General features: G+C 35.7%; 1 protein-coding gene across 13 annotated transcripts in view; it reads right to left on the bottom strand.

The window, feature by feature from the left end:
* Window positions 1-24,984, bottom strand: part of LOC138176019 (semaphorin-3A) — a 665,616-nt gene that overhangs the window by 392,086 nt on the left and 248,546 nt on the right. For 7 of the 13 annotated variants that reach the window (XM_069106728.1, XM_069106729.1, XM_069106730.1 and 4 more), the window contains one exon: window positions 12,195-12,299. The exons of the other annotated variants lie outside the window; for them this stretch is intronic. The gene's annotated coding sequence lies outside the window, so the exon portion shown is untranslated. The remainder of the gene's footprint in view (window positions 1-12,194; window positions 12,300-24,984) is intronic. 13 annotated transcript variants of the gene reach the window in all.

Here is a 24,984-nt window from a genome sequence, read left to right as displayed (position 1 = left end):
AAAAATAACATCAAATGGAACTCCATTCTAGGACCTAACTAAATATTCACATATTCGATAGATATAGAATGCAATTAGTAATAGAATGAAGAAACAGAAATAAAAGAATTAATTGATATCTAATTATCATAGGGCCAAGTGGATAGAGTCTTTTATTGTATGTGGTAAAAATACATTCAGAAGTGTTTGATAGAAACATTTTACACCTTCGATGAAACTGTTACCTGACTATGAATGTGTCTAATGTGAAAATTATGTATGCCAGAAATTGGAAATGGTTAAGAGATTGTAAGTACAATATAATTAAATTTGTTAATAATTAATTACACCAATTCTAACATTTTCTTCTATAAAACTTCAACAATATTTAAATTATCTCTGTAGAAGAGCATGTTATTTGAATGCCTACATGAATAAAGTGTAATGAGCTGGGATTCAAAAGAACATGGCACAGCTGAATACAGCAATGAACTGGGGAGTCAGAAAGTCCTAGGTCCAAATCCCCCCCACCCCTGCTTACTAGCTGTGTGACCTTGAGCAAGTCTTGAGCTGCTTCCTGACTCACTGTGCTCATTTGTGAACTGAAAAGGTTGTATTTCATGGCCCCTATGTAACCTTCCAGCTTGACATCTATGATCAGTAATTTTTAGTCTGAAGACCTGATGTCACTCCCTGGCCCTGCCATTTATTAACTATGCTATCTTGGTTAAGTCTTTGGTAAAGTTTTTTGTGGTTTCATTTCTTGATCTCTAAAATGGAGATATGTAGAAGCATCATCATGACATCTTCAGGTTTGATGAGAATATTAGATGTTTGTGACAATTCTCTATAAGCTAAAATGTTTGATATGTTACAATAATTATTTAAAGCAGTAAGTGGGCAGATAATGTCTATATACAACAGTTCCCTGTTTTCTATAAATATTTGTCGAGATAAATTTCATTTTGGGGACTGATGTTTCTGAGAACAAAGAAGTGGATTTTCCCTCGAATTTCTATATTCTAAACAAGATAAAAAAAAAAGATAAGTAGAATTGTGTGCTTAAAATATAACAATGTTCTAACAAAATGGTCTTTGGCTCTGTCTCCATGACAGCCTTAAAATTGTCTGAAAGTGAAGAGGAGGAATTAGTGATTCAATGGTCATTAAAATGCTTACAACATTCAATTTTAGACTCAATGAATAGCCTTTTTCACCCAGGAAAAAGGAAGATGTAAACAACAGCTCCAATTGTATGCAGGCATCACACTTACTTAAAAAGTAAAATTGTTTCCTTTTTACCTCCAAGCTACTCATACCCTCAGGCAAATATCATTGATTCATTTTCCTTATATCAAGGAAAATTCAAATCTTATTCAAATATCTCATCAGAATAGTTTAGTAACTAAATACCACCCATATTAGTAGTCAGAAGCTTCTCCAGTCATCCTGATAAACATCTGGCCACTGAGCACAGATGGCTTTGAAGGAGAAAGTGAGGCTGGTGACCTTGCACAGTCTTCCCTCACTCAAGCCATAGTCAACTGCGAGTCATATTATCATTTCCCTGATGTCATGGTTCTCTTTGAAAATGAAGGACAAACACAACCTGTGTGATTTAAAACCTATGATTTTCAGATGAGAAAATCAAAGCAGAAAGATGTTGTGAGACTTGTCCCAATGTCTATTATCTCCAATTTAGCATGCATGTGTGTGTTTGCACATAGTTACTTGTGTGTTTTCTCCCTCATTAGACTGTGAGCTACTTCAGGGTAAAAAAGTGTCTTTTGTCTTTCTTTGTATGTCCAGTGCTTAGCACAGTGATTGACACATAGACCCTTAATAAATGTTTATTGGGTTGATCTAACCACACAGATAGTTGGATATGTCTCCAAAGGCCAACATGTACCATTCACCTCTCCATTGCCTCCTGGAAGGTATTCATCAGTTGTCCTATTCTTTTACCATGTGTTTTATTCAAGTATTTCTTTGCTGACATGTTTCACTCCAGTTATCCTTTGTAATTCCCCATTTGTAATTTGTTGCAGCCTCATAACCTCCATGTGCCTCTCCACTGACATCTGGGTTATTCTTATCTATTATCCTTTGGAGTCAGTTGTATACTGTGACTCACAAATGCAAATGACTAATTCATATACATGATGAGTTCTTTTTTCCAAGGAAAAAAATCAGGAGATACTGGACATAGGATACAGAGAATAGCCCCATAAGAAATGACATTCATTATAATTTGTCAGGAAATAATTTATTACTCATATGGGGATCATTCCTGAATCATCTGTCTATGTATAGTCAGAACCCTGACTTCCTAGGACAAAGCTCAAAACAAATACAGAAATAGAAGGAAAAAAATTAAAACAATATGAAATGCAAGTAAAATAATTTTAACTTGAACTATTTAAAAGATTTATCTATACAAAAAAGTAAAGCAATGAGATATGGATGGAGGAAAGGACATTGACAAAGAATTTTATACAGAAGCTTAATTAATATATATCACTTAGCCTAATAGGGAGACCAGAAGAGCCTAAAAACTATTTTCATTTGGCTTACTTAACAAGCAGCAAGATCAAAGGCAGCATCAATTTAGAATATAAATTTGATGACAAAATCTTACAGAGAAGGATGGTAGCAGAGTATGAATGATATCACTTCAAAACAGAAAATATCAATGGATCATAAAACCATAAAGATGACTTGGTGAAACATCTATCTAAATAAAATAAATCAAAGTTCTTTAAAAGACTGAACTGGAAGGAGTACACTGGTAAAGATGGAAAATATCTACAAATATTTTTATAACAAACAAACTTACTCATCAAGCATAGTAGTTAACATTGGTTAAGTCTCTTTCAGTTTCCTCATCTCTAAAGTAAACAGGTTAGAAGAGAACCTCCATGGTACCTTCATGTTCTACATTGACCATTCTTTGAAGTCACCATACTTGAATTCTAACATAACAATTCTGAGTGTACTTATTCTACAGGTAGAGAATAAACATGGGAAAAGAACTGGAATAGCCTACATATCAAGAGGAAATCTGTGATCAATGTACTGGAATTGTGAAGGCACCTAGAGAATGATTCAAAAAATGACCAGAAAAAGCACTGAGAAAAAATCTCACACCTAAAATTAAATCAAAATTATGAAGGAGGGGAAGCTAAGACATTAACAACTACCAAACATTTGTGCTTTTAGAAAATAATAATTCACTGTTAGTCAATAAACATTTATGAAGTCTCTACTATGTGCTAAACACTGTGTTAAGCTCTGGGGATTTAAGGAGGTTCCTACCCTCAAAGAGATCACAATTTATGATAGAGCACATCAAAATTTATAAAATTCTTTGTCTGGAATATACCTCTGGGGTAAGTTACACAAACAGGATTATTCTTCTTTTACAGATATGAAAATTAAAACTCCAGCATGTTAAGTGAATTTCCTATGATTATATAATTTATGTGATATATAAGTAAATTAAGTTACAGAGCCAGGCCATTGAAACCATTCCAAGCCAGCATACTCTCTATTATGCTAGGCTATTTCTCTGGAACCCTACAGTAGCTCAGAATATCTATTGACTTATTTTATTAAGTGGTATATTTAATTATCTGATGTGCACTTAAAAAAAACTATCAACACTAGACAAAATAAAAGGACTTAGTTATAGTTCTTCACTGGTAAGAACTGCTGTTTAATAATAACTGCTATTTAATCTACCTTGGTTTTACACAGGCATCCTGGAAATAATTTGGCCTTAATATTCTTTGGAGTTAGTGCTTCGGGGCCTTGTTAGCAGCTACCTCACAGCATTATTCTGGGGATCTAGATAATGTGGATAAAGGGCTTAGCACTGTGCCTGGCCTCAGATGGGATCTTGAAGAGTTGGAAATGACTGATATGATATAGCAGCAAGAACCCTAGCATACCCAGGTTCTTATATCTGCTTTTCTAAAGGAAAGCAATTCAAAATGGGTTAGCAATCTTACTTTAATCAATCAAACATATGTCATTTACCTAATTCAGGGGAAAAAGTCAGCACCCTGAACTTCAGAGAATACAAACAAGTTACAAGCAGAAGTAAAAGCAGACAGGCTTCTAACTGTTTGATCATTACATCCATACCTAGTCAGTTACCAGAGAGGGAAGCACCAACATCTGGGTTTTCAAATCCAGGGGGGCTCAATAGCTGCTCAAAGTCTCATCTGGTCAAATCACACAACTCTTCCCAAAGTGAGCCCCAAAGCAAAATCTCACATCAGGGTATATATATAGCCTTCTCCTGGCTAAGAGAATGTTCACAACCCTCTTGACCCACTGCCCAATCACAAAGCAACAAGGTGTGGGCATTCCTGAAAAACAAGCCTCCTATCACAGGCTCCATGTGACCACATTCAGCCTATTAGGGGCAGAGTATATTTTCAAATCAGAGAAGGTTCTCAGAGTCACTTAAGCCTAGCCAGGGGGCAGGGAAGATCTTCAGATTCCCATTCCCATTCCCATAACATACAACCAAACAACAAAATATATGCATAATCACACTCAACCAAATGTTATATTCTACGGAAGTGGTATTAAACTTAGACAGAAAAGGATCCCTATAGTGACTTATAGACTTGGGAAACCACAAATTACATTACCTATGTTGTATTGAAGATTTATTCAGCTAAAAATTTCCCAAATACATTTTAATCTAATTTGGGCCACACTCAGCAGTTTCTAAATTCCACATATTAAGCACAGGTACTGTTGTCTTTGTATCTCCAAGGCTCCTAACAAGACAAATACATAGCAGATGCTTAATAAATGTCTGGTGATCATCCCTTGAGGACTAGCCAGAGTAGCTGAGAGAGGCTTAACAGCATGACATACACAAACTGAATAATTTTTTTGGCCAGAGTCGTTCTTGATGACTGTGTATCAAAGAGTAAACAGTTTGTGTCCTATGATGGTAGAAAGGTATTCTTTCTAACTGCACTAAAAATAGTATGGATCCTTAAAGTACTGGCAGCGTTTAACTGCTAACAGCCAGAGTTCAGTCATGGTATTACACTTCACCACCAATGTCTTCCCAAGATAGGAAAGTTGTTTATCAGAGACCCTGTCAAATATCTGTAGTCCTCTTCCCCATCAAGTTCCTCAAACAAAAAGTTAATTACATACTGGAGCCCCTAAGTATATGAAGGGAAGGGAATGGTATTCCTAAAGTCTATACAGGTGGGTTTTGTTTATCTATAGCACTTAAAAGGGCCACTTAAAGGTGGCCTCCCGGCATTCCTTTTCTTATTCAAGAAAATATATCAATAAAATATAAGAATATAAATTAAAATATTCTTATTTCTTACTGAAGACAACTTATAACAAAAGAGCATCATTAAAACATTTTTAAAAATACATAGAACAACAAAAATATCAGAAAGGGACAAAAACCAAGAAGGGCAATTTTGTTATTAGCAATAACAAGTCTGATATATACTTTCAAAAATCTGGGTGACAGAATTTTGTTCCTTGTTCATTGAAATGGTCCTGTCTGTCCTCCTTAAGAAAATTAAAAGGGGAAAAAAGAAAAATAAAAACAATAACCAAAAACACCAAATGAAGGGAACAAGGAACCTGTGGGCAACAGGCCAATGATGGCACATTCTAAGAACTGATTTGCCAGTTTAATATTCATGGGTTGTAGATGAACTATACAGACATACTCTGTCCTCCTGGAAGAGATTCCAATGTCTAAAAACCTCAACACAAAACTTGCCTTGCCATTCCTCTGACTTTTCTGGATCATGCCTCACTTTGCTGATGATTTCCCCGTCTGCTTCCAGTCATCTACCTGGTTCCTCTGCCCCAGTAAGGAAGCTAGCTAGTACCACAGTGGTCCACTCTATACTTTATTTATGCTTTCCCCCTTTTCCTTCTGTCAACTCAGGCTTCAATCCACTCCTAACTGAAAAACTGTCTCAGTCTCAAACTCCAACTACTGGCACCTATTGCCTGGTCCCACTTGTATAAATAGGCAATCTCCATGAAATCCTACCTGCTCAAAAAAAAAAAATGCAAATTCAACTCATCCAGCATAGGTCCTTCAAGACTCTTTGAACTGCCTCCCCAGCCCCACGCACACACAAGGGATAACCCAAATACTGAGGTAAAGTGGGCTATGGGACTTATTACACTCTGATAACCTAGAAGGTGTTTCCAAGTTTTTCAACTCAGAGAACTCTTACAGAGAGCAACAATGACATGGAGATACTTACAGAGAAGGAAAAAGTTAGGCCCCCAGATCAACAGAGCAGACTTCTCCAGCATTAAAAATTGGCAATTCTGTTTGTGAAACTCAAGAACCCAGAGATCTCTAGGCTACTAACTTTTAACCTGGATACCTATATTGTCTTTTCTGTCCTTGTCTCATTTTTCTGCAATGCTTTTCAATTAAGAGTTCATGAATAAAAAGTCTCATCTAGCTCCACTCTGTTCAACTCTTGAATCCAATGGACTCACAATTCAAAACATAGTTAGGTGACGAGATGTAGACCCAAGCTTTATAAAGATTACTAATCCCAACCAACACCTGTTTTGCAGCTCCTTATGCCTCATTGGTGGCAGTAAATTAGAACAGCTTTCAGTTGCTAGCCTGACAGTCCCTCTACCCCTTCAACAATTCCATTTGATTAAACACCTGAAGGGACTCTAGCATATCAAAACACAGCAAATTAAGTTTATTATGAGTTCATTATCTGACTGACTCTCCATATTTTGTTTCCTTTCTTTCTTAGGTCAATCGGTATTTTTTTTTAGTACCTATTATGTTCCAGGTATAGGAATACAAACACTAAGAAGGATTTTTTTTTGTTATTTGCAATGACCTTACACCCTAATTAAGTAGACAAGATATATAGATACACATACATATGTATACACACATATATGTATATATGTGTGTAAATGTGTATATACTAATATATAGAAATATCTATGTATGTATACATTGTAAATATAAATTAAATAAATGCCTACATTATATATTTACATTATATATGTTTATACAAAGCAACTGAATATAAGGTATTATAAAAGAGAGGCTACTAGTCTTAAGGGGGTTTGGGAACTGTTTCATGGAGAAAACAATGTCTTATTAAAGGAACGGAGGGAAAACGAAACAAACCTATAACACCCCCCTAATGATCAACAGCTTAGGTCAGTCAGCAAGTGTTTATTAAGCACTTAGTATATACTAGGCTCTGTGCTATACAAAGATGGGTAAAAATTAGTCCCTGTCTTCAAGAAGCACACATTCTAATGGCAGGAAAAAACATGTAAATATGTGTGTGTCTGTGTGTGTGAGGGTGTGTAAATACAATGTGATCTGAATTGTTTTTATAGTAATCTTCACAAAAACTATCAGAATCCTCTGTTTTCTGACCTGTTCTTTCCTTTTCTCTACAAAGGTCATGATAGAAATCCAGAGTGAACACAATGACTTTTAAAATATTTAGACAGACTATAACAATGTCTTATGTAAAGGGTTTGTTTTGTTTTGGTGTGTGTGTGTGTGTGTGTGTGTGTGTGTGTGTGTGATGGGACTCAATCATATTAAGGACAGGACATGATGCTGTAGAAGGCAAAGAACAATGTGGAGTAGATAGATTTCTTGATCATGGATATCTAGTCTAGGTATTCATAAGGTTTTTTTGTTTGTTTTTGTTTTTTGTATCATGGACCCTGTTGGACTTCTAGTAAAGTCTATGAAAGCCTTCTCAGAATATTTTAAGTACATAAAATACATGTGGAATATTAGATAAAAAACCAATTATATTGAAATACAATTATCATTTTTTTAAAAAATTCATGGGCCCCAGGTTAAGAACTCTTCCTCCAGCCTCAGACACTTAACACTTACTAGTCATGTGACCTTGGCCAAATCACTTAACCCCAATTGCCCTGCCCTCCAAAACAAAACAAACAAACAAAAAAAGAGCATTAGGTTTTGGGGAGGCCAGGTAGCACAGCGAGTAAGAGCACCGGCTCCAGTATTGGAATGACCTGGGGATCAAATCCAGGCTCAGATACTCAGCACCACACCCAGAAATACCTGGCCATGTAACCTTGAGCAAGTTACTTAATCCCAATTGCTTTAAAAAAAAAAAAACTCTTCCTATTCTGGTCCCTTGTCTCTCCATTTTAAGTTGAAAAAAATTAAGAGACAAAGGAAGAAATTTTTCCAGGGTTGTAGAGACACTTAATGGTGGAGTGATGAAGACAAAAACTCTGGGTTTCTGGTGCAGTCTGAGTTCTTTCTGTTAAATCATACTTCATTTTTAACTACAAAAATGAAAAGAGAGATAACCTATATTTAAATTTACTACTTTAAATTTAATAATTTACTATTTGCCTTATAATAAGGAAGTCACTTCACCTCCCTTTCTCTCAGTTTCTTCATCTGTAAAATGAAGAGGTTTGATCAAGTGGTTTCTAAAGTCCTGTCCAGCTCCAAAATTCTGTGAACCTATAATCCTATAAAAATCCAGGGGGTATTCTGCAAAATCCAAGGGATTGGGCTCAGAACCCCTGGAGAAAAAATGGATTGCTATATGAGATTTTCAATATTACAATTAAATTCAATCCTCACTGCTAAGTGCTAAACTAGAAGCTAGAATTCTACAGTCCTTTTTCTCTGGGATTCCTAAATACTGACCTCAGGTACACCTCGTTTAAATAAGAGTTTTGTAAAGTAGAAAAATCATGATTCGTCTAAAAAATCTCTTGTAGGAAAAAGGAAAAGGTTCCATACATACAAAGATATTTATAACACTCTTTTTTTTGTGGTAGCAAAGAATTGGAAACTAATGGGATCAACTGGAAAGTGGCTGCATAAGTTGTGGTATATGATGATGGTGGAATATTTAAGAAATATTAAAACCTAGGAGACTTATATGAACTGATGCAAAGTGAAGCAAACACAACCAAGAGAACACTGGACACAGTAACATCAATACTGTAAAGATAATCAACTATGAAAGTCTTAGCAACTGATTAATTCAATGATCTACTACATTTCCAAAGGACTCATGACAAAAAATACTATCCACCTCCTTATAGAGAACTTATAGACTCAGAGTGTAAATTGAAAGTTATTTTTCTCTTTCCTTTTTGTGTTTTTTTTTAACATGATTAACAGAGAAATGTTTTGACTTCGTATGTATGATGGATATTGTAATTCTTGCCTTCTCAATGGATAGAAGGAAGGAGAGATTTGGAACTAAAAAAATAAAATTGAATATTCAAAAATCCCTTGGGATTGTAGGTTCATAGCTGGAAGGGTATTTAGAGGTAGCCTAATTTCCTAATTTTATAGATGAGGAAACTAAGGCCCTGAAAGATTAATTTACTGTCCATGGTCAAGATCTGAACCAATGTCTTACTAGTCCAGTGCCCTAACCACTACACAAAGGAACGTTCACTCAGTCAGATCAACATGATTAAAGTATAATAGACTATAATATACTGATGGTGTTAGGACCACTGGAAATTTCATTTTTAATACTGTATAAGTAAATTCATCCACATTTTCATTCCTTTTCCCTTGAAAATGTTATTTGTTTAGCACAGTGCCTGGTTCTTATCATGGCTCTGTAGGTAAAAGAAACTAGGCAGTGTGGCAAAAAGAGTGATAAACTATAGAAGTCAAATTATCCTTCAAATCTTGCCTCAAATCCCTACTAAATGCACAACGATGGGCAAATCATGCAACCTCAGAGCTGCATTTTTCTCATCTGTAAAATGAGGATAATATTTTTACTCCCTACTCTTATTGTAGGGATCATGCTTTATAAAGCTTCAAGTATGTATTAAGATTTGACATTTACATAATATGTTTACAAATCACTTTACATATATTTTCTTATTTTAAGCTAGTCCAAGTCTGAGGTAGGATTTAAAGTCTCATCTTCCTGAGGGTAAGCATGGTGACCTAACCACTATACCAAATTACCTCTCAAGATATAAATAATTTACTATTAGATGATTGTCTGAGATGAATATTTGAACATATTTGATTAAGCCATCTCATATGAACTTTGTAAGGTATATGGTGTTAATGAATTTTCAAGCAAAATGATCTAAAATCAAAAATAAATTATTGCACTGCTTTCAATTCAATTCTGAAAAGCAATGAACAAAAACTTTCTAAAGAATCTAAGACTGATCATTTGAAAAAGAAAGAAAAAAATGGCATTCATTTTCCACAAAGATAATTAAAGAACTGATTCGAAAAACTGGAACAAAACCTAAATAAAACTTGTGATCTGGCATTTCCCAGGGTATACAGATTAATTTTCAAAAAATTAATCCAGGAAGTCTTTCCGTGATTCACCTGTTTGTCTGGCTGACCATGAGAATAAGAGAAACTCTGAGGCTGACTTCATCCTTCATCTTGGGTGGGCCACACTCTTTAATTCTGTGAGGAAAATTGCAGGGTGAAGAAATGCTCAAGTCTTGATTGCCAATCAAAAATAAACATGTTACTGTTGGCACAAAAGGGTGAAACACCTGGGTACCAGATACACACAGCTGTATGCTTGGTGGAAATTTCTGTCCGACCTTTATTTGACCTGCTGTATTTCATTGAGGATGCAAAAGGAAGGATATAATAAATGTTTGTTGAATTGTTGAACTAAATTGAATGGAGGAGGAGAAAAGAGAAAATACAACAGGTTTAACAAATGAATTCTTTCTCCCTGGTTACTCCCATATAGAGTGAATAGCTAGGGTGGCAGTTAGTGCCTAGTTAGATGAATGAGAGTCTTGAACTAAAACCCCTTAAAGTACATCTCTTGGTGCACTTTCTATCTTTGTATCATCTAACAAAATATATGCTTCCCATAATGATTTGGTTTTCCATCTGTAAGGCCAGTTAATGACAGTAGCTACTGGGAAAAAGAAAAAGAGATAGACAAGCAGAGACACAGAAAGAGAAAGAATGAAGAAGGGGAAAAAACATATTTTTAGGAAACTGGAAATAAGTCAATAATAGAAAAATGAACAGCAAAAACCTCTTTCATGGGTTCCATATAGTGTCACAATTATTGAGGCCAAACCTACAAAGCTAAATTGGTCAATTATATCTAAAGAAATAGCTGAATGCTGCATGTGTCATCTATCTACATATCTTTCAACAAGTAGAACATACGATCTTTCAGATACTATGCTAGGTTGTGGGGATAGAAATATAAAAAAATGAAACAGTCCTGCTTTATGTAGGTATAAAAGTCTGTTTTTAAACACACACGTGTATATATATATATATATATATGTATAAATATATACACACATCTAGATATATACACACATACATAGACACATATGTGTATAGATATATGTGTCTATGTATGCATATACATATGTATATATGTGTGTATATATGTGATAAATACAAGGGAATTTTTTAGGGGAGTGAAGTCAAAGACAACTGGGGGGGGTGGAATCAGCAAAGGCCTCACACAACAATTAGTGTTGAAACTAAACTTTAAAAAAATGAGTGATTCTAATGGTTGAAGGGGAGGAGAGAGTTCATTCCAGTTATGGTGAACAACCTGTTCAAAGGCACAGAGACAGAAATGTACTCTATTAGTGAAGAATGTCAAGAAGGCCAATTTGTCTGGATTCAAGAATTTGTGGAAAGGAGTAATATTTAAGATTAAGACTGGAAAGATAAATTGTAGTCAGTTTTGGAAGGGTTTTAACTGTCAAACGAAATTTATATTGGATCCTAAGGGTTACAAGGAGCTACTAGAACTTACTGAAGAGGAAAGCAATATTTTAAGAAGTGGGTTTTAGGGATATTAGTTTGACAGCCATTGATTGGAGAGGGAAAATACATGGGGCAGTGAGACAAATTATGAAGCAATTATAACCATCTAAGTGAGAGTGTATGAGGGCCTGAACCAAAACTCTAACTAGGATGGGAGAAGGGGAAACCTGTGGGAGAGGTTGTAGAGGAAGAATTAACAAGGATTATTCACAGGTACATTGAGGAGAAAATAAGGAGAGGCTGAATGGTGTTCTTTCATTGTCATTGCTGGAAACAATAAATCACTATAGAAACAAAGGAAGATTTATTTCACTTCTGTTTGCTAACATTAGCAAATGTTAGCTCCTATCTCCATTTGCAAATACTTTGGGTCACCTGAATCACTTACCTCTCAAACCAAGTTCCCTTTGAGTTAGTTCTTCCCCCAACTATTTTCTGCTACTTTGTCAAGTGATACTGCAAGTAATCTTCAGTCATCATCTTGTCAAATGTTCTGTAAACGAAGATGTATTCTAAGTTATTGTTTTTCTTACCTTCCATAGCTCCCTGACTGACAAAAAAAGATAAAAAGTGTTATGGTATAGTGAGGAAATGAATAGATCTGAAATCAGTCAACAAGAATTTATTAAGTACTTACTATCTGCTGGGAAAGTGTAATGGTAATATAATTTGAATTTGAAGATCCCTTTGTGTTGGCAAAGGTAGCAGGTATTTAGCATCTAGTAATTGATCAAGCCTCTGGTGGGGAAACAGAAGGTATGAACTCCTGTCTCCTGTTGCTGATGTAACTAGAAGGGGTTGGCTGAAACAGGAAGCTAATGCTGTGTGTATATAAGAAAAGCCCCAGAGAGGCAGAGGCAGAATTTCTTGGGACCAGCATCTGGTGGCAGAGCTGCTACAGAAAAGAGAATGAAGAACTGAGACAGAATTTCCTGATAACTTATTTTGGTGGAGCTTCTTCTGAACAGGAGCTCAGGAACCCAGGTGACAGAGGAGCCCAGGAACCCATGTGACGAGCCCAGGAGAAGACTGAGGAAGCAGAAGACAGGAAGCCTGAACTGGATGCTGAGACTTTGTTTGTGGCTTGGTTGAGCCTTGAATTCCCAGGAGCAGAAATTATGAAGAAGCTGAGATGAACGGGACACTATGAACTTCACTGTGGAGCAGGACCTACCCAGAGAGCTGAACAAGGAACTGAAGCTGTCTGCCACTGAACCCAGGTGACAGTCTGGTGAATCCAGGTAGATTCTGGGACCATGGAAGGGGATCCAGGGAATCTGAGAACCAGCCTCAAGTCAAGATGAAAAGACTTCTCTGTGGGTACTGAGTAATGATGAAATTGTAGTTTACTAGTGACCTAGGGGTGGAGGGTTTGTGTATGATACTTAGCAATTGATTGCTGAATAAGTGGCTGATTGAGTTAACTTAAGAGTACCCCATGAGTGGAAGACTTTGCCCCACAAGTGGAAGACTTTGACTATTGTACTTTGAGACTATATTGTGATACTGATTGAGTTAACTTAAGACTTTGTCCCAGGAGTGGAGGACTTTGACTACTATACTTTGAGATGATTTAAGACATTGCCCCATGAGTGGAAGACTTTGACTACTGTACTTTGAGATGATTGTTCTTTGTTCTAAATATTGTGACCACTTTGGTAAAAACTATGTGGCCATTTTAATGATAAGCTGTTTGTGAATATAAGTTGTAATATTGTGAATGCTGTACCTTGATTTTCTGTAAAAGTTTTGCTTTGATTTTTATGGAATAAATAGAGTGTTCACTGCACTGTGTAATTAGAACCTTAAAAGCTGTTCAGAGTAGCAGTCGTCTGGAAAGCTGCTCGTGCATGGCGAGAAAGAAAGAACAAAAGAATGAAAGAAGGAAAGAAGAAAGGAAAGGAGGAAGGAAAGAGGGAGGGAAAGAAGGAAGGATGGAAGGAAGGAAAATTCTATTTAGATTGCTTTGTTCTTTTAATTTTGAGCTATGCCCTTAACCCTAGACTTGCAGTACAATGTCCTTGAAAACAGGGACTATTTTTGTCTCACCAATCTTACGTGCTTAATAAATATTTGTTGGATTTAATAAAATTGCAAAATTCTTGTGGTCAAAAAGATTAAAGTGTAGGTGGGTCAGAATAAATCAATTACCACCACTAATATAACACATAACAGTTAAGTACTACTTATGGAAAGTCAGCTACCATATCTGCATATGTTAATGATACCACTCTACTTTCAAGTGCTTGGCAGTCAAATAAATCCTATGTTTGCCTCAGGAAAAATGTTTTAAATAAAATACAAGGGACAGCCAAGAAAACCAATTGATACATTTATCAAAATACAAATACACCTATCAAAATAATTTTAAATCCAAGTTCATGGAGCTCAAGTTTAGAACCCCTGTTAGAGCAGAAGTTACAAAGGGCAGAAATCTTCTGGATAATATTTGTAGCACCAAACTAAGTATTGTGCCTACAGTAAATGTTCAATGGATTAATAAAACAAGCATTCTATAAGTATTAAGTACCATCTATGTGACTGGCACTGTGCTGAATTAAGGCGATTAGTTCTGTAAGACCAAAAACCACATAAGACTGATATGGTAGGAGGTCACCCTCACCTTCCTTACTCTGAGGATATGGGCTCACTAATATGTACACATATTAGCTCTATGACTATGAACAAGTGTCTCAATCATTTGATGCCCTAAGCAGCTTTCTAAGACTTTAATTTGTAGATCTGCATCAGAGAAAGAAGTTTCCATACTGAGTATTCCCAAAGACGCTTTGAGTTCTGGACAGCCCTCCCCATACACATATATATATATATATGTACATGTACATGAATGTATACACACACAAAAAACACACATATTTTGCAAAATCTTCAAAGAAGTTTACAGAGAAAAAAATAAACAGACATGCTGTTGGGGCAGAAAATCAACACAAAAGGGAAAACTAGAAAACATTTACTAAAACAATATCTAAACAAATTTGCATATACTGGTTGTACATTTTTGTATTGTACCTTTCCCTTGTTTTGGTAGAAATTCATAAAGCGGTACTCTCATATATTTCCTTTATCAGCAGAACATTTTTATACTTGTTATAGATCACTGTAATTTACTTGCTTAGTAGTAGTCTATGTCATAATAAGTTAATAGAAGACTCATCTAAGCAACCACTTTATTTGCTATTATTATTGGAAAATTATTTAGATATTCAGCTTGAAGGTATTAACTATTTCCTAGGAAAGGCACTTGTCCCCAAGTGAAATTTGACGGGGTTGGGAGTGAAGGGAGTAAATTGGCACATGTTAGCACAAACAAAAATGAAAGTTTCTCTTGAATCTACGCCTTTCCACTTTCTCAGCTCCCTCCTCCTGATTCTCCCATGCTTCTTTATTTATTTTCTCTTTTAAGCTGTATCAGTTCTATTTAGTGCAAGTGATAATAAGCACAAAGTCCAATTCAAGGAACTATTTTTCCCACACTTTTTACCAAGTTAACGCTTGTACCAGGCAGATTAGGTTACACAATTATCTCTGAGCATCTGGAAAACTAGAGTATTTTGCTCCCCAAATGTCCACAAGCAATTCCTTTAGGGAATTATCTCTGTTTTTCCAGTCCATTTTTTTTTCAGTTTCAATTTTCCACATTAAGAAATGAATAATAACTAGGAGGTGAAATTCAAAGGTAACAACAAATTTATCACAAGAAAGCAATATTCTACATATATGTATATTTGTACATATATCTGAAAGGACATAATCTAAGAGTCCTTGTTTATTTCTCACAATTAAAAACGTTGACATTAATAGTAGCAATGTTCTTTATTATACTATTGAATATATGTATAATAGATCTATGGATTCAAGTTAGGTCCATACATCTTTTAACATTTAGGCCTCTTAAAATCAAATAATTTATAGGAAACCTCTATATGCTTCCTTGACATAGTAATGATATATTAACTTTTTCTTTTGTGCACACCTGACTTTATATGTAATTTTTGATTTGGAGACTACCTGTATAGAGGTAAATTAGGTGGTATGGTGGATAGAGTGCTGAGACTGGAGTCAGAAACACTCATATTTTGAGTTGTGTCTGGCCTCAGACACTTACTAGTTGTGGGTTCCTGAGAAAGTCACTTAACTCTCTCAGTTTCCTCATCTACAAAATGAGCAGGAGAAGCAAATGGCAAGTATCTTTGCCAAGAAATCACGAAATGGGGTCAGGCAGAATCAGAAGACTGAAAAGAGATTCAACAGCAACAACAACAGAAATTTCTGTTTGGGTTTTTTTGCTTTTTGGAGGGGGGAAGGCAGGGCAATTGGGGTTAAGTTACTTGCCCAAGGTCACACGGCTAGTAAGTGTTAAATGTCTGAGGCCGAATTTGAACTCAGGTCCTTCTGATGCCAGAGCCGGTGATCTATTCACTTCGCCACCTAGCCACCCCCAGAAATTCCTCTGTAAGTTTAGAGAGTGGCTCAAGAAAACTAAAAGTTGAATGGCTTATCCAAGGTCAAAGTCATATAGTCAGTATGAGTTTTCAAAAACTCAAAATCAATTTGTCGTTTGTTCTAAATGGGGACAAACGGGAAGAATAAAACAACCTACAGTTATTAAGTGCCTACACTGACCTAGGGATAGATACAAACATAATATAAAAAAAATAATAATAACCCTTACATTCCATTGAAGGAGACCACAACTATACATGCAGGTATACATGGAATATATACATATAGAATGAACAGAAAATAAATATGAGCTAAATAAATAGACACTAGCAGTCAGGGAGATCAAGAAAAAGCAGGTTAGCTATTTCTTGAAAGAATCAGAAATTCTATGAAGCAAAGTTGGAAAGAAAATACATTACAAACATGGGAGGTCACTGCAAAAGAAGAGAGATGGAAGACGGAGTGCCATGTGTGAGGAACAAAGAAGTATAATTTCACTGTAGTATTAAGGGAAAGGGGGTAATATATAAAGTGGCTAGAAAGAGATATTGGAGTCTAGCTGTGAAGAGCTTTAAAAGTCAAATTAAACAATAGGAGTTTTGTTTTCTTTTCTTTTCCCCTGGGAGTAATAGGGAACCATTGCAGTTCCTTGAGCACGGGAGCAACAAGGTCAGAGATGTGCTTAGGAAAAATCACAATGGAATTTGTGAGAAGGATGGATTTCTGAGAGAGTGACCTGAGACAGGGAAACCAAACATGAGACCACAACAAAAAGGTGATACGCCTGAACTAAGGTAGCAGCTACATGAGCCAGAATGAATGGTTCAGAGATTTCGTAATTTAGAAATAGTATGATTTGGCAGCTGATCAGGAGTATGGAGTGAGGGAGAATGAGGAGTCCAAAACCAAGGTTATGAACCTGGCAAACTAAAAGAAAAGGTGACACCCTTGAAACAAATAAAGAAAATTGGTACAGGAAAAGGTGGGAGATAAGTTAATGATTTCTGTTTTGGACATAGTGAGTTAGAGACATCTCTAGGACACCTAGTTGAAATGTCCAATAGGGTGCAACATAGGATTTGTGTTCATGAGTTTATATACATGTGTGTATCCATGTATGTCTATACACACATACATATATAAAATAGATGTATTTGTAAATTTATATACACCATGAACATATATGCACACCTATATGTATATGTATACATATACGTATAAACACATATATACACATAGTGTCACTATATACATAGGTTTACAGGCATACACACACTTGTATGTGTGTATACATATATATATGGAGAGAGAACATAGTAGATACCACTATAGTGACACTACATATGGATGTAATTACACATACATGTATACACATGGTATATATTACACAATTTAATACATGTGTGTATAATGTATGTGTGTTGTATGTATTGTGATCTATATGGAGATGAGATCAATAGCACATGTAAGGGGTTAATCTTGGCAAAGAAAAGGAACCTTCCTTATCAGAGCTTAAAGGATAGGAGAAAAATGTCAAAGTCAATTACAAGGAGTTTGAAGATGAAAAGGGGAGAAGAAAGGTATCACAAGAATGACGTCAGTTTTCTGAGAGTAACAGAAGAGGGGAGGTAGTTAGCTGAGTACTGAGTGGGCGGGGGAAGGGGGGTTGTAGGAATCTTGGTGAGTGGAAGACAAGGTCTACAACAGCTTCTGTGAGGTGTAGGATAGGAAGTGACCTTACCGCAGCAAATGTCCAGCTGACATTAGATAACTTCAATCTGTAGAGTATCCGGTCAGCTCATTTGTACAAAACCTTCAAACTCTAAGGGGCTGTTGAATACAAACATAATAGGAAGATGCTAGGATTTATCTAAGGTTGGGGTTTGATGATGGGACAACATATGGGAAATTCAAGAACAGACACAATGTAGGTGACTTGAATTAATTAATCACTGAATAGAGATTTGGGAAGGGGGAAAAGTGAAGTCAGGAAAGGGGTAAATGTCTGCCAACGTACTAAGACACAGAGGGCATGCAGGTAAGGGGGGCAAAAAATAGGTAATTGAAAATTTACTGAATATTTTTCCAGAAAATAAATAATGAATGGTTGATGGAAAGAATATAGGTTGAGGATTCTGGAGTCCTAAATTCTAATTGTAGCTTTGCTATTAACAACCTGAATGACCTTTAGCATTTCACCTCTATGTACCTCCACTTCCTCAACTTTGAAATGAGGGAGATGATCCCTAGGTTTCTTACTAGTTCTAAAATCCAATCATTGGATAAATATTAATGGTGACAATGATGACACTGTAAAAATATAATGTAAATAAATTACAATAAATGTGGGGAAACTGACATATTGCATTAGTAAAATATGATCATAGCTATAATGATCCTATTCCTATAGAAGATATTAGCCCTCTGTATGTTGTAGGTTTCTTAAAGGCACAGACTATTTTTTTTTCTTCTTGTCCCCTATTCCTAGCAAAGGGTCTCGCACATTGCAGTTGCTTAAAAAACACTTCATGAATTGTGGGACAGAGGGGCTTAATATGGGCTGAAATATTTTGTTTTCACAAGTATCAGATCAGGCATGCTCTTCCTTTTAGAACAAATACAGAATCACTGACACAGTTTTCCACATTATGAATATTTATGTAGCACTGTCCTAATTCGCACTAAAGGAATCATAAATAGAAAGCTGGGAGAGCTACTGTAAAAGAGGACCAGGAAAATAATAACAAAAGCAATATAGAACATAGATGTTTGATGCTATGGGACAGCATGCTTTTATAAAATCTTGCAAATTAAAAGAATAAATTTAATTAAGAATAAGAAATAAACTAAATGTATAGAGCTTACTGAATTTTCTTATATAAAATTTTGTTCAATACTATTCAAATATGTCACTACACTATCAAAATATTTAATGTTATCATAAAGGCTGATAAAACTTTAAAGCCTACATTGGAGAATGACCTGTAAACTAGCCCCAAAGATCTAAACACAACATATATTAGCTAATAAATAAACAACACATATTAGCTAATAAAATTAACATCCCTCTTTTTTCTCTTGGGAAAAAACAAAACAATGATTATCAATACTGCATTCAATACTGTGCCCTTAATCACCTAGTAACCCAGTTCACTATTCTCAGAAGAATTTACAATTGGTCAGAGTAAATGAAGATCAAGTCTGTGTTTGTGAAAATAACCATCTCTTCACAAGCAAATGGCCACAGATGTCATCAAAAAGCCAGGTGACCAATATATGTCCATGTTTAAATTTAAAGTGAAATGTGAGTACCAATTATGTTTCTTTCTTCTGCCTTCTAGTTAATTTTCCTTTCAAATGAAAGATTTGGATTTCTCAATTCCTGCTGATGTTTGTTTTTCATTACAGGCTGATTTTTGTTGGGAGGAACAGTGAGTGAACATTTACTAAGGAAATGTTCAGGCAGGGCCTACTGGTTAATGTCAAAGGGCAGCATCTGGTACCATTCTCTTAGTAGTGAATTGTGTCTTTCTTTCAGTTTTCTTGTAACTCAGGTACAAATGGAGAAATAGAGTATGAATTGCTAAAACCTGGACTAAAAGAACAATTTATGTGCATAAATCTTTTGTAACTGATAATACCTCACCTTGGTCCAATCCACTGAGAATGATTTTTGACTTTATAGAGTTTTCATGAGGATTGCAGATCCTGGGGATGGTAGGGAAGAGATAAAAGACAAACAGCAAACCTTACAAAGGTAACATTTACCACTTCTCTCACAGAGACACCCCAAAGAACGTGGCCCTGATGAATCTCATCTTCTTTGGCTTCTTTTAAGACTAGGCTCAGATCTGACATTCTAATTGTCAGAAGTTCTTTCCCAGTTCCCCCAGCTCTCAGTGACTTCTCCATGAGATTATCATTTATTTACACTGTAAATATCTTGTGTTTATATAGACATCTGCCAGTCTTTATCACTAGAATGTGAGCTCCTTGAGGGTAGGGATGGGATTTTTGTCCTTTATATCCTCACCACTTTGGCCACATAAATACTTGTTAACTCAATGAATAGTTTCTTCCATTAAGGAGGACTCCAACCAGATATTTCTTCTTTAGCAGTTTGGACATTCTCTCATAAGCCAGTCCAAGAGTGCTGTAACACCAACCAAATGACAAAGTGATGATAGGCTATTTTGTCGTGTTGTTCTTTGTTTTCTAAAAAAAATCTTACCCTATCAATTTGCATCAGAATCCATAGGCAAAGTTTTCATTTTGATTGACTTAAATGTTAAACTTCCATGAATAAAAGCCAAACAAAGTAGGCATACAGTGTCTCTCCACAGGCAAAGTTTCAAATCCTGGTTAACACAGTGGGGTCACTAAACATTCAAAGTGGCCTTTGCCAGTGTTTGTGTTTTCTTGCAATTAGAAGAAAATCAAAGCCATGTGGACACCTACAGGGAAAACAGGAGGTCTCAATGTGTTTTTGGCAGGGTAAACTATGTGAATCTCCTGCACTGTTTTATTTCTTAACAATCTAAGGCCGGACAGCTCTTTTTTTCTTTATTCTCTAATTATCCAATTTTCTCCATTCTGTTTACATTATTTATCAGTGGTTCTCAGGAGGGTTCAGAGAAGAAAATAAAGCTACCCTCTATAGTAATTCCAGATCCTACACTATTTAAATACCCAGAATAATATAGCAGGTGTCCAAGTTCCCAGGGGATACATTAAAGAAAAGACAAAGTTAAAGCCTTCTGACTTAATACACTGCCAATAGACTTTCCCCCCAAACAAAGTGATTCACATATAACAAAGGCATTAACCTTACCCTACGCCCCTTCCCCAATTTGCAGCTTTAAAAAAAAAATCATCTAAATGTGATAAGGAAAACTAATAACCTATTATCAATATTTCTTTTAAATCAAATGTCAACCTATACATGGATGGTGGTGATAGCAATTTTTAAGAAATGGACAAAGAATTAAACATGTTTAAAAGCTATTAAAACATGATTTATTCTTGATAGCCAGAAGAAAACTTTAATTTTTTAATTTAACTTTAATTTTTAAATGAATGAACTTTTGTGTTAAAAGTAATCAGATGTTCAAATGCTCTTTTTAAAAGAGAGAAATTTCAATGGGAAAGCTTTTAAATAGAGATGTTAACAATAAATGCCATTTATCAGTAGTCATTAAATTCTATGTATAAATTTCAGGAATTAAAATTATTTTAAATTCTTATCATTTTAAACCTACAAAAGAAAACTTTACTCAGTGAATCACTGATGTGAACTTAAACTTGAAAGTAAAGACAAGAAGGCAAGTGAAATATGAGAAATCCTAGTGACTGTGGATTTTTTCTTCATCTAAGTCCAACTTTTTTTCTCACCTCAAGTCCTGAGTTCAGTTCAAGAACATAGATATTGTGTAGAAAAGGCAGTATCAGATTATTTAATTATGAGAAATGATTCCTCTTTACAAAAACAAATGTTATCTTAAAAGTGTGAAAAGATCCATCTAAAACCACAGAAAACATAGGTAGCATGTTTCTGTATCCAGAAGAGGAAAATATTTATGTTCATCCATACTTCACTAGACATCTTTAAAAGACTGGTTGATTTTTTTTTTCATGTTAGATTATCTATGAGGTTAATAGAGATCTTGCATATTTCAAAATATCATATGTACCTATATACGCTGTGTTCATGGGCCCTACACCATAATCCTAAAAAGTATAAAAATGAATGTAATGAGTTCTCAATATTTCAAGTAATCAACAAATTCATTGGTGTGCTAGTACATCCTCCACCAATACATATTGGTACCCTTCTGTGCCTTAGAAGACAATCTTCATAATTTGCTTTAAATAAAAAACTTATCATCTTGTGGCCCACCCTACTATATATCAAGACTGGTCATTAGGTGGCTAATCTACTGAGCTTTTCTACTTTGGTAGTACCTACCAGAGGTTCCAATTGGTTGACAGCCTGGGAATTTGGGGCACCAAAATGAGTTAAGACTTTTGGAAAGGGCACAATGGCATTGCTGATAAAATCTCTGAATATGCTATGTAGTCATCAGAAAGCGGTTTTGTTTGTTTGTTTATACCAGGGGTGGAGAACCTGCAGCCTCCATGTCACATGTGGCCCTCTAGGTCCTCAAGTGGGGATTCAAACTGAATCCAGAACAAATCAATTTTGTGAAATTTGGATTCAGTCATAGGGCTGCAACTTGAAGACCTAGAGGGTCACATGTGACCTGGAGGTTGCATGTTCCACACCGCTGGTTTATATATGAGGTCAATACAATTTAAATACTAGCAAACATTTATTGAGCACCTATCATGTGGTCATTATGCTAGGCATTGGTGACGCAAACTAAGTTAAGGCAAAGATGCTGGCCCCACTAGTTGATGAAAATATGTCCTCCCCTAATTATCATACAAGAGAAAACATGACTGGTTCAAAAAAGGGGCCTAGATGAGATTTAAGTGAAATCTATGGAGGGAGAGAATGTTTTCAGATGTAAGTGGTTCATACTTTTTGGAAAAGGACATGACATCTTATCTTTGATAGAAGTGAAAAACTAAGTAAGAGTGATGTCCATTCTAGGAATGGGATATAGTTTGACCAAAATCAATAAATAAATAAGAGGAGAATAAGAATGAGAAATGGAAACTAATCCATCTTGGTGAAAACCTAGTGAATGTAAAATAGAAAAAGGAGCCTAATATAAAGCAATAAACAAAGCTGATTCAAGGATTTAAAGCTGGAAAGGAGCTCAGCAAAGATGTGCTGGTAAATGTTAAACTAGTTCCCCCCCCAATAGAAAAAAGATATTTGCAGTCTTTTAAGTTTAATCTTCATTATTAATATTTTCTCCAGGATTTTCTTAAGTCTAGACAATCAACAAAGCAACAAAATCAAATAAATCAAATAAAAACAAAGCAATAAGTCAGTCCGGATTTGTTTGCTGATTTCTGAGGTGTAAAAATACTGAATATTTAACGATATTGAAAATTTAACAAATGGCCCAGTAGGAGCTGGCTTCAATATGGCCCTGGATCTCAGAAATCATCTAGTGCAACCCCTTAATACCCAAGTTCTGGTTTTACAAGGAACAGGTTGAGTTAACCTTGGAGGATAACTTAAAAAAAAAAAACAACCAGATTCTTATCTCCGTGGTTCATTGGACTTCAGCCCAGTTTCCTTTTAACTATCTCAAATGAAGCGCACATCTAGATAGATACACATATGAGTCAAAGGGTTCCCAGTTCCCACTCCTTCCCACTAATCAAGGAAAAAAGGCCAGTGGATTTATTTATAAGGAGGTCATGTAAAAGGTTACCTACACCTAGAAGAGAGCTATTTCAGTAGAAAGAATGGGCTAAAAGTCTGGTTGGAATGAATGGAGGAGTAAGTGATTATTAAAGGGAAAAGGAATAAAAGTACTTTTCCAGGAAGTTTCACAGTGGAATATTAGGCCAAATTTCAGGAATTGTGGGTCAAGAAATTATGGGAAACCTTAGTTTGTAGACCAGAGGAATTCAGGGAGAGAGAGATCGAGGATGCCTAGGGTATAAATGATGGAGAAATGTCATGGATGAGATGGGGGAGGGAGTGGCAAAGAATCAAAGGCTGAAGTAGGAGGAGTAGATTGTGGAAGCAATCTACTAATCCTTGTCCCCACATTAATTGGACTATTTACCCAACCCATCCCAAAGGTATCAAAGTTATGGGGGCGGGGGGGGGGGTACATGACTGGCCCAAGGGTTTAAGGCTCAAGTTCCACTTCTTTGGTTCAGTTTCCTGGTAGCCTTTGGCCATACTTACATGACTTCATACTATGGAGCCCCTAAGGCTATAAAAGGACTATGTACAATGAGTCCAGGCCTTTCAGATTTGGTGAATATCTCAGGACCACAAGACCTTGCCTTGTTGCTCATATACATCTCCATGTGTGTGTGTGTGTGTGTGTATGTGTGTATCCATCTACCTAAACTATTTCTCAATAGCCTTGATGAATATCCCCTCTGCTGTATACCTAAGTAAATCTCTTCTTGTTAACTAATAATGAACTCAGGGTGTCAGGCTGAGAAAGGCCTGCCCATTTTAAGAGGTGACACTGGCAAGGGGAAGGGGCAACTAATCATATAAGACTGTTGACATTTAATTGTAATTAGGAAGTGACTTTCCATTAATAATTAATAGCAATTTTCTGCCTTGCCAGAAGGGTTAGATCTTTTTGTAATGTGTATAGTCATACTGGATTACCCTAGATGGGATCCACCTATTTGACCCAAATGGGATCACCAGGCTCAAGCAACAGTATCCTGATGTAATTATCGCCAAACTCAAGAACAAGTAAAAGTACTTCTTCCCTGGAGAGCTAACCAACACCAGAACTGGTACCATCTGCAACCCATAACCATTCTCATACCTAGCTCTACTGTAGGGAAGACCAGCATTTTATCACATGACAAAAAACCTCAAAGGCATTTTCACATTATCTTTGTCTTTCTAGTGCCCTATATTTTTTTATGATTCCTGTGTTTTTTTCTCATTTTTATCTCACAAATAATAAATAACATTTTAGAATTATTAAGGGTCTTGGGGACCAACTTGTCTAAACCTCAAAATCTACCCCTTCTTAATATAAACCCTACTGTCTCTCTTCTAAGATTATTCTGACAAATTCACTACGTGTCTTCCT

Source organism: Petaurus breviceps, unplaced genomic scaffold (assembly GCF_028583685.1).
Source record: "Petaurus breviceps papuanus isolate PSGF00001 unplaced genomic scaffold, PetGlider_PUasm1.0 80, whole genome shotgun sequence".
NCBI classification, from domain to species: Eukaryota; Metazoa; Chordata; class Mammalia; order Diprotodontia; family Petauridae; genus Petaurus; species Petaurus breviceps.
The sequence above is the reverse complement of the archived record's forward strand: the minus strand, read 5'-3'. Positions and strand labels throughout refer to the sequence as shown.